This window comes from Peromyscus leucopus, chromosome 5, assembly GCF_004664715.2.
Source record: "Peromyscus leucopus breed LL Stock chromosome 5, UCI_PerLeu_2.1, whole genome shotgun sequence".
NCBI lineage: Eukaryota > Metazoa > Chordata > Mammalia > Rodentia > Cricetidae > Peromyscus > Peromyscus leucopus.
The window spans coordinates 13,799,151-13,813,869 of NC_051067.1; the positions used below are offsets into that span (position 1 = coordinate 13,799,151).

The following is a 14,719-nucleotide window of genomic DNA, read 5'->3' on the forward strand; positions in this document are numbered from 1 at the left end:
CGCCTTTCCTGGAGCTCACTTGGTAGCCCAGGCTGGCCTCGAACTCACAGCGATCTGCCTGGCTCTGCCTCCCAAGTGCTGGGATTAAAGGCGTGCGCCACCACCGCCCGGCCAAAATATACTTTTATAAGAAACGAGGGGATATAAACCTAGTGTAGTTCAGTTGGAGAGTGAAGGCCTCCTCCATTTCTGGTTTTCAATGAACTCATCCAGACAGTTCACCAGTTAATCCCAGCACTCAGAGGCAGGCAGACCTCTGTGAATTTCAGGTTAGTCTGGTCTACACAGTGAGTTCCAGACTAGTTGGGTCTACACAGTGAGACCTTGTTTCAAAAAAAAAAAAAAAAAAAAAAAAAAGTATTTTTGAAGGCCGAGGAGACGGCTCACTGGATAAGAGAACCCAATGTGCATGCTTAGTTTGGATCCCCACCACCCATGTAAAAAGCCTGAAATAGCCACACATACCTGTAATCTAGCACTGAGGGCAGAGGAGGGATGTGACTTGGTGTCAGAAATAATAGTCATTTTGGTGAAGAACATCTAACCACAGTCAAATTGCTACACAGTAATAGGATGCAAGTAGTACAATTACCACACAGTGATAGTGTGATAATAGTAACATGGGGGCCAGAAAAGTAAAAGGAACTCTAAGACGAACCAAGAAGAAATTCTGCAGATGAAAACTAGGAAACTGTGTTAACTAAAATTTACTAAAAGAAGAATTCTATAAACAGCCAAATTCCCCTTCAGTCATGAAGTGAACATAAACGCATTCTCAGATAAAAAGTTTATGGCTAGCAAGCCCACCTCATAATAAGGACTAAAGAAAGTCTTTCAAGTGTGGAAGGAAATGGTACCAGATGGTAAATTAATTTGAAACCGATAAATGGCAAGTACAGAGGTAATAAAGTCTGCATAGACATTAACACACCCAAAATGACCTGGTGTCATACGAAGTATTAAAACAATGTGTTGATGGGTTTCCATCATAGAGATGTAATAAAAATGGCCATTATGGCACAGACGAGGGAAAGCTAACAGCTGTGTTAAAGCAGTTTCTCTATTTTATCAAAGCTAGGTTACTATTAATGTGAACTAAGTTTGGGTGCATCATTAGAGTATCTAGTAACCATAGTCACAAAATTAGCAAAATAATCAATATAACACAATAAAACAGCTATATAGTACTAAAGGAAGCTGTTGAGAAATAAAAGTGGAGAGGGGGGCTGAAACAAAATGTCCAAAAGAAAACTGCTCAAGGCTAACAACATCAGGAAGTGTGCTAAATATGAACGACCTAGACCTTGTAGTTTAGAGGGCAGACGATAGCCTTAATGAAAGAACACGTTTTTGAGAAGGGGTTCTTTCGTTATGGTAGCCCAGGTTGGCCTTGAATGTCAGGGTTCTGGAGCCTCAGTTTCCCCGGTGTTGGGAATGTCAGCATTTAGCATCATGCTGAGATAAGGGGGAGGATTAAAACTGTGGTCTCTGGTCCAGGAGAGGAAGGTAGGAGATGCAAGGAGAGGAGAAGAAAGAGGAGGGTGAGTGCAGTGGAGGGAGGGGGGAAGGAAGGGGAAGGGAGGGAGGGAGGGAGGTTGGTTGGTTGCTCATCCCAGTGGGATTGCAAGTAGAAGTTACATTCACAGAGGACATGAACCTGTGTGTTGAAAACCCCAGAAAGCTCATCAAAAAAAAAAAAGTAAATAAAGTGACTAGAATTAATAAAGTCTTACATGTTATAGAAAATGACATTACTATTAACATTATGTTCCCAACACGCACCCGACTCACACACTTTACTTCTACTCTACCTATTGGCCTTCGCCAATGACTAGCCAACAACCTAGTCAGTGGAACGTCATTTGCCAGGTCCCAGCTGTGGCACGACACTCAGGCCAGGCCAGCCCCTGCCTCTCAGTCTCCTCTTTGCCTCTGCTGAATCACAAATGAAGAGAGAAAAGGGGATGCTGGCTCCCTCCTCCCTCCCAAGAGCAAAGACTAGAGTCTGAGGCCTGCTAGACAGAGTGCACAGGTGTTATGGGGAGGGCTCCAGGTATGTCTGCTCTCCAGCCAGCGGTGGTGTGGATTCCTGTGCCCCTGAAAGAGAAGAGCACAGATGAGACACAGTATAAGAGCAAGCGTCCAGAATTTGAGCAAGCAAGGAAAACAGAATGCCCTATTTTTCAAAAAAAGTGGGCCTGTCACCTTTTCCTGTACCTCCATCTGAGTGGGCACGTGAAGGGCAGAGGTGTGCTTCTCTTGAAGGCCCAATTTACCATGAATATAACTATGTATATTATATATAGTGCAAGAACATGCATAAGGGCATAGGGGTCTAAATACATCCATAGTTGGAAAGTTTATTAGAGGAAAGGGTAGCAGTATTCTGAATATGCTCCCCTGGCCAGGAAGTACCTGAAGGACATTAAAGCTGTCCCAGCCAGACAACCAGTACCACCTATTATCCCATGGGTCCTGTTTCACAGTCCACCACCATCTTTGCACCATGCTTGGACATGAGCTGACCCATCCGGAATCTAACACTGCATTGTCTTTCTATCTTGACCATCCATGGACTGATACCTTCACCTTTACATCCTAATTATTACTCTTTAGGTCCTATTTGGGGGCCTTGTCACTGCCTCCAGGAACTAGCCTCCTGCCTAACACAAGAACAGTGTCTTACACTAACAAAAATCTGGAGTGCACCTTCTGTCCACCTCAAGCCTAGAGGCTCCATTCGGGGAAAGGAGGAAGTGGACCTGGGAATAACCTTGCACCATCACATTTCAGCAGTGTAACTGGTTCATCAAAGAGGATGGAGGCTCCATCTTGAGCCTTATGGCTGTGAGCTGTACATCTCCACTGGACACCAGGCCCTCGTCTCACAAGATGAGACCAGAGATGAACAGGGACATTGCAAAGCAAGGTTCTCAACCTGTGGGTTGTGACCCCTTTGGGAGTCATATATCAGATATTTACATTAAGATTCATAACAGTGCCGGGCGGTGGTGGCGCACGCCTTTAATCCCAGCACTCGGGAGGCAGAGGCAGGCGGATCTTTGTGAGTTCGAGGCCAGCCTGGGCTACCACGTGAGTTCCAGGAAAGGCGCAAAGCTACACAGAGAAACCCTGTCTCGAAAAACAAAAAACAAAAAAAAAAAAAAAAAAAAAAAGTTTAAAAAAAAAAAGATTCATAACAGTAGCAAAATTACAGTTATGAGGTAGCAATGAAAGTGATTTTATGGTTGGGGGTCACCACAGCATGAGGAGCTGTATTAAAGGGTCACGGCATTAGGAAGGTTGAGAATCACTGGTTTAGAGGAAGGAGATTAGACATGAAGGCCAGAGGGGAAGAAATTATGTTATTCTACATCCTTTTCATGAAATGGCTCCTGCTTGCACTGAGTGAAGTGGACACAGCTTCCCAGCAGTATTTGAACATGAAGTCTAGAAGAAATGGCTTCCAATTTCAAACAGTTCCACGTGTACCTTGTGCCCAAGGTCTGGCAACATGTCTCAGTTTCCACTGTGGCATTCTTAGCCACATTGTGAGGCAGGCACCTTCTGGGGCAGACACCTTTAGAACATCCTTCCCACTAGTTTTAGCATCAACACATTACAGAAAGTTGAGCATTGCCAAGGGCATTTCTGTCTGTTATTCAGGTTTTTAAAGTGGGTACAGTATGAATTTAAACTAAGCATGCCCAGGAATGTATTAAACTCTTCCTTAAGCATGCTTAGGAATGTAGTGAACTTCTATACTGAGAATACTCAGGATACTAGGGTCTTCCTCCATAGAGCATGCTCAGGAATGGACCCACATGTCTACCCATATGTATAGGCTCCCCAAGTAGAGCCTCCATGCTTTATTTGTTGAAGGAAGGCATGGCCTTCCAAATTTGATACCCTTGATCTTCTCACCTCCTTCAGGTAATAAACCTTTCTCTTCTCTTTTGTTTCATCTGCTGTTGTTTTTCCTCTTTTAGGAGGCCCATCACCCAGCTCACAAATAAATCACTCACAAAGGTTTATTCTTAATTATGAATGCCCAGCCTTAGCTTGGCTTGTTTCTAGCCAACTTTTCTTAAATTAACCCATCTGTCTTTTGCCTCTGGGCTTTTCCCATTCTCTTACTTCTGTAAATCTTTCTCTTACTCCGTGACCTACTGTATAGCTGGGTGGCTGGCCCCTGGAGTCCTCCTCCTTCTCTGAATACTTCTTTCCTCCCAGATTTCTCCTTCTATATATTCTCTCTGCCTGCCAGACCTGCCTATCCTTTCTCCTGCCTTGCTATTGGCCATTCAGTTCTTTATAAGACCATCAGGTGTTTTAGACAGGCAAAGTGTCACAGCTTCACAGATTTAAACAAATTCAACATAAACCAAAGTAACACACCTTAAAATAATGTTCCCCAACACTCATCCATGATTATTTTGTCTTTCACTCACCGCCACGAGAGTCATTGATGCTGCCAGTGTTCTAAACTGTCAGCATAGCTCCACAGAACAGGTATCAGTCATGCTGTCCTCTACTGTCCTGCATCTGTATCATCACCTGCAGGGCCTAAACTGGCTGTGGCTCCAGCAGAGCAGTGAAAGTCCTGCAGGAGAGATGGATGTCCCAAGTTCCTCATACTCATATTAAGTGTCCTGGGAAGGAGAACAGAAAAACAGCCCTTCCTCAGGTGATTCAATCCAGAGGACAGGCACAAATGTATGTTCACATCTCAAGATTCAGCTGAAACATATTCTTAGCCTATTTAGGAAGTTTGTTGGTGCATCTGCCAGGGAAGAGAGGACAAGACCTTTTAGTCTTATAAAAATGCAAATGGAGCCAAAGGGTCCCATTTCTCATAGGTGGCTTACCTGGTAGTGGTCAAGATTCCAGAACATGGTGCAAATACAAGTCAGGAGCCAGGATGATGGTGCCATGCTTAACCAGCTTGACCAGAGCATCAGAGCAAGTGCTGCAGGAAGCTGAAGGAGCAGGAGGCAAGTAGCTAAAGTCCAGCAGCTGGAGGAAGGGTACAGAAACTTGTGCCCAGAGTGTCTTCAGTATCTGAGGGGTGTACAGGCACACAGCCCAATGGAGCTCTGGCTCGGCTCCTTCCTCTGGCTCTCAGTCCATGCCAGGCTGATCTCTGCTCCTCGTGGTTCAACAACCACAGAGACAGGTCTTTCTCTTTCTCCACTTGAAAGGAGAAAGACACAGGAAAGAGACACAGTGAGTGACTTAGTACTGAGTAGCCCTGAGCAATAGCAACAGCATCCCCTACCCCTTGTTGGAAATGCATTCTGGACCAGGAAAAGCCATTACCCACATGGGACAGGCCAAAGAGAGGTGGCCAAGCTCTCCCTGGGAATCTGAGTATGAGCAGTTCTGAAGGATTGATCAATGTGTGCAAAGTCCAGCAACTGTGGCTCCCTCTATTTCTTCACGGAATTGTTTACCTTTATACTGAGAAGGCCAGGAAAGCAAACTCTGCATTTGTCCTGTGCAACCTAAAGTCCTTAGGAGATTGTAAAATACATCAGCCAGCCCCACCATGTTCCACGTGTGTTCAATGTGTCTGACAGCAAGTTTGCCTTCTTTCTGAGCAGAAAGCATGGGAAAGTATCAAGAGCACAAGCACATACATGGACACCCTGCCCCCTGCCACTGCCCACCAGACATGTCTGGAAGACACCCTCTTCCCACCTGTGCCACATGAGCCATTAGATATGAGGACCACCAGGACAGATGCTGCTGCCACCTCAACACACTGCTAGCTAGCACACCTACTGCTAGATATCTCTGTTAGATGCCACCCAACAGCTGCTGGCCCACCACACTACGGGAATGGGCTTTGAGGGAAGAAGGCAAAGGATCATCAGAGGGTGTTACCAAGTCCTGCAACATAGCAGTGTACACTGGTGGTCTGGGGTGGGTTGTCCAGCAGGGCCTAATTCTTAGACAGCTATATGCGGCAATGACAGGGGAGTCCAGCTGGATACTACAAGTGTATGTAAGTTGGCTGTAGAATGGGAGGGTGCACTGTAGGGTCTGATACCCGGCAGTGGGTGTGAGTTGGCTACCGAGATGGAGAATGTCAAATAGGGTCTGATGTCTAGTGTAAATGGGAAGACTTGGGCAGCTGGCTAAAGCAGTGTATATGGGGGAACATCAGGAGAGTGTCCAGCATGGCTTAAAACCTAGTCGCGTACGCAGATGGCAATGACTGGGAAAGGGGAGAACATGCACCCCACAGACCTGTCCCTGAACACTGTATGTGGCGGGAAGGTCCAGTAGAACCTGCTTTCACACATAGCACAGTGGCAGCAAGAGGAATGACCTGATTCCTCGGCGTCTCCTAAGTCTGGGAGTCAAGTGTCAACAGGACTAAACCTCAGCAATGTACCTAGAGTGTGAGTCAGGTGTCCAGCAGGGCCTAACTCATAGCCGTGGATGTGATGTGTCTAGTAGGGTGTGACACTAGCACTGTATGTGGGGCAAAGCACAGTAGGCTTATCAGCAGAGTCTGAAACACAGCAACTGTTTATGGGTGAGGAGGACAGAGAGGGAATGTGGCCAGGATGGTCTGGTATTAGTCCAATACATCAAGTGTGGGTAGAGTTCCAGTAGTATCTGTTTCATAACAGTGTATGTAGGGCTGCAGAGTGGTGTCCAGTAGGGCCCTGCTATCCACCAGTTTATGTGGGGTAGGGGCCAGCAGAGCCTGATTCCTGGAAGGTTTTTGTGCCCAGGGATGCAGCAGTAGTTGATACCTTCCCGTGCATGTGGGGTATTAGTGAAGGGGTTTGCCCAGTAAGGCCCAATGCCTAGACCCCCACTCGCCCATGCTGCTGCCCTATATACAATGGTGACTTTCAGGCAGTGTAGGACACGCCCATTCTAGCATCCCACTGGACAGCACACAAGAGTGGCTACACCACTTACTACACTGGTGACTGACAACACACCCTCCCTGCCACCATCTGAAAAACACAGGTAGTTATCAGGCCCCACTAGACATCCTGACAAAGCTCCACATACACTGCTATATTCAGATCCTTCTGGACATCCGCCGCCATCCACAGCATGAACACTGAGGTCTGAAGCCCTGTAGGGCATCCCCTCCACTAGTCCACACAGCTACCAGATAACAGGTCCTGCTGGACTTCCCTTCCCCCACTGCCACGGCTCCAAACACACTGCTTGGTATCACTCCTTCCTGGATGCCCCCACACACACACACGTTGCTGTTTTTCAGGCAAGAATGGCCACCCAAAGCCACCTTCCCACTTAACTTTTAGGCCCTCCTAGACACCCCTTCCCTAAGGACGCCACGCCACGCCACACAGTGCCAGGCATCAGACCCTACTGCATATCGCATACACACTGCCACACAGCTTGACCTGGTGGACACTGTGCTGACACTGTACGTAGACAGCTTGGTATCGGGACCTTCTGAACACTCCCCGATGCCCTACTTGTGCTGCTAGGGTTCAGGCCCATGAGACGCCCTACTCACCCCCACTGCTGGCCAACATACACCGTTTTCAGGCCATGCTGGACATCTCCTGATGCTGCTCATATAAACTCCAAGGCATGAGACCTTGCAAGATGACACCCCTGCCCAGTGCCACTACCCCATGGACAATGCTAGTTACCAGAGTCCATGAGACATCCTTCTACCCCACAGCCATTAGACATACTGTTAATTACTGGGCACTGCTGGACATGCTTCCCCTGGAAATACTCCAGATGTTACTGGGTCTGGGCCCTGCTGGTCACCATAGCCCCACATACCCTTGTAGGTATCAGCCCTCCTATAGACCTCTGATCCACTAAACCAGTGGTTCTCAACCTGATCCCCTTTGGGGGTCACATATTAGATATCTTGTATATCAGATATTTACACTATGTTCATGACAGTAGCAAAATTAAAGTTTGGAAGTAGCAACAAAATAATTGCATGTTTGAGGGTCACCACAACATGAGGAACTGTTGTATTAAAGGTCACAGCATTAGGAGGGTTGAGAACCACTGGGAGTCAGGTCCTGCTGAACACCCCATCCCCGACAGACACCCCACATACGGTGCTAGGTACCACAGACTTCAGGACATATACAGCTGCTTTTCTTATACTACGTATCAGTTCCAAGTCAACACCTGCTTCCACACCAGTGAATACATTAGTATAAGACCCTGCTTGACACTGTGTCCCAACAGCCCAAGCCCCACATCCACTGACTTCTGACAGTAGTGGCATCAGGAAGGGGGAGCTGACCACATGGTGAGTGGCTGGGGCTAAGCATGACCAGTGGGCTCTAACAAGTAGTTAGGTGAGGTGGCAGCCTAGGGACAGGGCACCATCAGTTCCTTATATGTAACAGGGTAATGCTGGGCTGCTCAGAAAGGCTGGTTACCTACAGATGGGGTGTGGACAGAGTATTGTACAGCCTGACCTAAACAGTCTGTTTGGCTTTTTGTTTTAGTTTTGCAGAAACAGGGTGGCTTGTCCAGAGTCTGATGTCCAGCACAGTCTGTGGCCCAAGGGAGAGGGCTCAAGGTGGCATCTACCAGGCTTGCTGCCTCACAAAATACATGCAAAGATACTGACTGACAGGGTGGGGTTTCCAACACCACTGCTCAGGGGCCAAGCTGCAGGTGCAGCTACAGTGCCTGACACCTGTATATATGGGGATGTGGGGCCGATACAGCAGTGCCTGACATCTAGAAGAGATTTGGGCCGGGTGGTGGTGGCACACACTTTTAATCCCAGCACTTGGGAACTCACTCTGTGAGTTCGAGGCCAGCCTGGTCTACAGAGCAAGATCCAGGACAGGCACCAAAACTACACAGAGAAACCCTGTCTCAGAGAGAGAGAGAGAGAGAGAGAGAGAGAGAGAGAGAGAGAGAGAGAGAGAGAGAGAATTTGACCGAGGGTGGGCCAGCAGGAAGGTCTAAAACCAAGCCGTGCATGTGGGGTGTCAGGTAAGGCCTAAGTCTGACACGTAGCAGTGTATGTGGAGCCCGGGGTGTCAACAGGACCAGTACCTACAAGCAGCAGAGATATGGGCTGTCCAGCAGGTACTAATAAATAGCAACATAGGTTGTAGCACTGTGGTGGGGCCGGGGACTGGCATTACCAGATGCCTAGAACTCCATATTGGATGGAGGGTGTCCAGCTGGGACCGGATACAGAACACTGTCTGTGCAGCTTCCCTAGTTGAATCAGGGGTGGATAGGGGAGCTGTCCATCAGGACTGGTGCTTCCCCGTGTGTGCGAGATGCTAGAGGAGGAATGTACCCCCGACTGTGATACATAGTAGTGCAGAGGGTAGGGCAGGGGCATGTCCCACAGGGCCTGGCACCTGGCACCTAGCATCTGTAATGTGCAGGGGGCGATTCAACGGTCTTGCACCTAGCAGGGGGAGGGGGTTTGGGCTGTAGGGGCTGGGCCACCCAGCAGGACCTGACACCTGGCAGTGTACGTAGGACACAGCGGGGTCTGGGGCTGAACCAAATTGTGTGTGCAGCTGTGCTCAGCAGGGCCTAGCAGTTTGTGCACAGTGACAGGTGTGACGGGGTGGGAGGTTGTCCAGAGGGGCTGATAGTGAGCAGTGTTAGTTGGGAAGCAGGGTGGTAGGCAGCAGGGCACAGCACCTAGTATATGTGGGATTGCAGAAGAGGGGCACACGGAGCAGCTTTGCTGGGGTAGGTGTCCAGCTCATATAAACTTCTAGAGATCAGGCCCTGCTGGCCCATACTCTCAAAAAATAGATAAATGCCACTATTTATCAGGCCTTGCTACATTCCCCTTCCCCTGCTTTTCAAGCCCCAGATGCTCTGATTGGTCTCAGACCTTGCTGAACACCTAACCAATCACCACACATTCTCTGCCACAATCTAAAATATACTGTAGTTCAAAATATACCGCCACCACCCTAGGCTCACATTCACTGCCAGGTATAAGGCCCTGAAGCACACCCTCTGCCCTACCACTTCAAACACCACACACAGTCAGGTCCTGCCTGATAATACCAACTACCACCACCACTGTTCCAGGTACTGTTAACACATGAGCCCCTGCTGGATATCCCCTGGCACCCTACATACACTGTTATGTATCAAGCCCTCCTGGACACTCCCTGGCATCCCACATACACTACTGTGTGTCAGGTCCTGCTGGACCTAGACAGCTCCCAACTGCTGCCACCCAACATACACTATTCTTAAGACACTGCTGGACATCTCCCTGTTGTCGCTACAAAGAAACAACTTGGTATCTGGTGCTTACCACACCACAGGCCTTACTAAATACCAAACCGTCCTGCTACCAAAGCCACCCATGCACTACTAGGTATTGGGCCCTCCTGGATACCCCTTCCCCAGCCACTAAAGCCTGAAACATACTGTGTGGCTTCAGGCTTTGCTGGACACCTGCCCCACAGCCCCTTAGCCCTGTATGTGCTACCATGTCTCAAATCCTTTGGAACCCTCCAGTCCAGATTCATATATTATGTCAGGCCCTGCTCAACAAGCCCCTCTTCCTACACCTGAATTGCTGCCCCAAAGCACTTGTAACTTCCAGTTGTCCCGAACACCCCTGCCGCTGCCTACTAGCGTATGTGGGCAGCAGAATCGTGAGATGCCAGGCAAAGTCTGAGCCTAGCACTGTATGCATGGCTGCAGCCTGCACAGGCATGGCAACAGTATCTGATACACAGCCTTTGTGTGGCAGCGGATGTCTAACAGGGCCTGAAAACGTAGCTGTGTATGCTGGCCAGCCGTGCACACAGGAGGGAGGTGTCTGTCTGTCCTGGTCTGAACCCAGCATGTCATGGGATGGCGTCAGATACCCAGCACTCTATATGCCGCTGCGGCGGTGGCAGTGGCTCTAATGTCCACCACGGCCTGATACACAGCACTCTTTGAGGGTGGGGGAGGAAAGCAGCAGCTGAAGCTTCGCAGTTAGGCGGGGCGTCAGCAGAGAAAGGGTGAACTGCAGGGCCGATACCCAGCAGCTTTGTGAGGTGCGGCAGGAGAAGCTTCCCACGTATTCTGATGTCTAACATTTATAATGGGTGGGAAATAAATGGAGCCTGATACCTAGAAGTGGGCGTGTGGTCACAGAGGCAGTGGTGTCCAGCAGGCCTGATAACACTATACCCCTGGAGAGCAGTAGAGGATGTAGATGTTCCAACAGGAGCCAATACCCAATAAAAATATGTTAGATGATAGAGATGAAGGGGTGTCCATCAAGTATTCCCATGAGCGCCTTACATAACAGTGTTGGGGGGACAGCTGGGTGTGTCCCCAGGGCCTCATCCACAGCAGTGTATGTGAGGCAGCTGCAAGGTGCAGGTGTGTGCTATAGGAACTTCATCTAGTTTTGTACGCTAAGTGGGACTGAGTGAGGGGATGTCCGGCAAGTGTGATGTCCCACAAGTATATACAGGTTGGTGTCATGGGGTGTCCAGCAGGGCCTAACACATCATAATGTACAGTGGGTGACAGGTAAAGGAGTGTCCAGCAAGGCCTGGAAACTAACATCACAGTCGATCGGTGAGGAGGGCTGATATCCAAGAGGGTCCTGACAGCTAGCAGTACATGTCGGTGTCCTTGGTGTGAGGCTGTCAGGCAGGGCTCAGTAAGGAGCAATGTGCTGCGGGTACAGCGCAGGGGAGTATCCAACATGGCCCGATACTGAGCAGTCAACATAGGGTTTTGTTAGGGGCCATTTAGGACCCAATACCCAGAAATACATGTGATGTGTATACTGGGGGCTTGTCCAGCATGGCTGGACAATACGTACAATACGTAGCTGTTATTGTGGGGTTTCGTGGGAAGTCATGACTGGCCCAATACTTAGGAATGGATTTGAGGTAGTGGGAGGTTGTTCAGCAGGGTCTGGCACCTAACAGTGCAAGTGAGGTGGCATGGCAGTGGTGTCCAGCAGTGCATATACCTGGTGGCCTACGTCAGAGCAGGAGGTGTCCAGCAGTAAGCTAGCAGGTTATGTGGGTCATGGAGAGGAATGTCCAGCAGGGTCTATCACTGTATCTCAGGTTAGAGGGGTTAGAAGTTGTCTAGCAGGGTCTGGTACCTAGCATATGGGACATATGTGTATGGGACAGCAAAAGAGATGCTGTCTACCCAGGCCTTATATCTAGAAATCTATATAGTAAGTGTCCTCCATGTTCTTAAGGAGTGTCCTATATATCCTTAAGCTAACTAACATTGTATGTATACTGTTAATGGGAGGGGGGTTGCATGCACAGCACATACAAATTTCTAGGTATCAGGCCCTGCTGCTCACCCCATCCCACTGTGCCTGCCAATACAGTGCTATGATCAGATCCAGCTAGATGGCTCCTCTCTGTCACACATAACGCATTGGATATCAGGCCTCACCACACCACACTCTATACCATCACCTTGGAACTCCTGCCCAGGGGTGACTTTGATGGCTAGGTCAAAGTCACACAGTTCGACGCTTCCTTTGCCGTCCATCAGGATGTTGTCTCCTTGTTGCAACTCTGTGTGTGTTGATATCCTGTGTGCAACGCTGTTCTCCTGGCAGTACTTCACTGTACACACCATCTCCTCCTGCAGACAGCCCACCTTCTCACACGGCTCCCCAGATCTCCCCCAGCAGCATGGTCCATCGCTATACAGATGTGCTCTTTGGTTCTGGTGATGTTTGGGTGGTCCAGCACCTTAATGGTGTTCATTTCAGTCCCACTGTCGGAGTCATTTTTCTCACCCCTTTCCAGGATCCTGACAGCAGCCTGGACCTCTGTGTGGAGGTGGCACACCTCTGTAAAGCTGTCATTGCTGAGGGTCCTGAGGATGCTGTGATGGTCCATAGCGTCACCTCTTCAGAGGAGCTGGCCTCCAGCTCCAGTTACATCTTCACCCCCCTCTCCTTTTTCCCGAAAGTTGCTTGAGAATTTCTATCCTAACATCAACCGACAAAACCAGATTAAAAACAGTGAGAAGCAGGGCTAGGAGGAGGGTTTATAGCTTTCAGTCCCTACATGAAAAAGTGAGCGATGCGAGATGACCTCACAGTGCACATCAGGGCCACAGAAAAATAAGAACAAACTAAACTCCAAAGCAGTAGCTGATAAAACGTGCTGAAGATGAGAGCTGACCCTCATGAAACAGGCCATAAAGAGCAATGCAAAAGAAGGAAGGCTTGGCTATCCGAAAGGATGAATGAAACTGACAAAACATTACCAAAACTAATCAAACGAGAAGATACAGAGCAAAACCAGAGACATTCGAAGGTGATGGTGTAGCGTTATTATGGTATGTCAAGGTTCTAAGAATCATTAGGACCAATTTAGAAAACCTACACAGCAATAAATGGTAAAACGGGGAGAAACAGACAATTTCTAAGTGCATATAAAATGCCTGAATAGATCAATAACAAGCAATAAACTTGAAAGATTAATGAAAAATAGCAACAAAAAAGCCCAAAGCCAGACATATTCGTGGATGAATTCTACCAGACATTTAAAGAGGAATTAACACTAATGTTCCTCAAACGATTCCATAAAATAGAAAGGAAGGAACACTTCCCAACATGTTCTACAAAGCCCTGGAACCAAAACTAGACACAGGGAAGCAGGCCACCTCAGTGGGTATAGCTGCTCACTGCCAGACCTGAGTTTCATTCCTAGACCCCACATGGTGGAAGGAGAGAACTGACCCCACAACATATCCTCTGACCTTCACATGCACACACACACACACAAACCCATTAAACTAAATATTATACACCAGTATTTTTATGTAATAGATGTGAATGAGAGTAGTTGATACTTCACACTAGTTCAACAACACATTTAAAAGGCCATGTTCATGATCAAGATGAGTTCACTCAATGTAAGGTCAGTTTGAAATACACAAATTCACAAAGTATACAAAGAGGATACAAGACAAAAAGGCACCTAGCCTTGAGAATGACATTTTGAGCCAGGCAGCGGTGGCGCACGTCTTTAATCCCAGCACTTGGGAGGCAGAGGCAGACGGACTAAAAAAAAAAAGACATTTTGTCATTTTCCAGAAAATAGGTGGAACTAAAGATGATAGTTGTATATGCGACAAGCCAAATCTCTAAAGACAAATATGACTTGTTTCCTCTCGTAGTCAGAATGTGGAGGTGTGGGGGAGCCTGAATATAAAAGGGGGACCACTAGGAACATGAAAGAGGCAGGGGTCTGCTTCTCTGGGATGGTCCACAGTGTGCTGGGCAGGGGGCTGGGTGTCACAGTCAACCACATAGTCCAGAGACCGCTGCACAGTGCTGAGTGGTTCAGAATCCGGACTCAAGCAACCCTGAGCTCTCCATCAGCCAGGCAGTGGGAAAAAGGTCAATGCATAAAACCCAACCAAAATGGTTTGAACAAATAAACCGCAAGGTGGAGGGCTCAAGAAAGCAAGACTACTAACCGGAGACAGCAGCAGACCAGGATGTACCTGGGAGTCGGACGAGCAGACGAGGCGCACCTCTCTGGAAATCATGGTGTCACACACGGCCTAAGCACACTGTTTCTGCCACTGGAGTCCTTAACTATCACAAACCGTCACCAACTGTCTCAACCACCTCACACCAACTGTTAAGGACTGATCTAGAACCTGATTGGTCACATGTCCAGAACTCAGCCAATCAGACTGGCTAGCCAACCAGGCCCCTCCAGACTGGTCATGTTGAAGTCATGTG

The 14,719-nt window shown here is 48.4% G+C and overlaps 1 long non-coding RNA gene across 1 annotated transcript; it reads right to left on the minus strand.

Moving 5' to 3' along the window:
• Positions 1–358: 358 nt before the first annotated feature.
• LOC119088009 lies at positions 359–7,893 on the minus strand. Its single transcript, XR_005091565.1, has 3 exons — positions 4,869–7,893; positions 4,452–4,652; positions 359–2,097 (listed from the first exon to the last, which is right to left on the minus strand). It is a non-coding gene; the product is annotated as an uncharacterized LOC119088009 (long non-coding RNA).
• Positions 7,894–14,719: the final 6,826 nt, after the last annotated feature.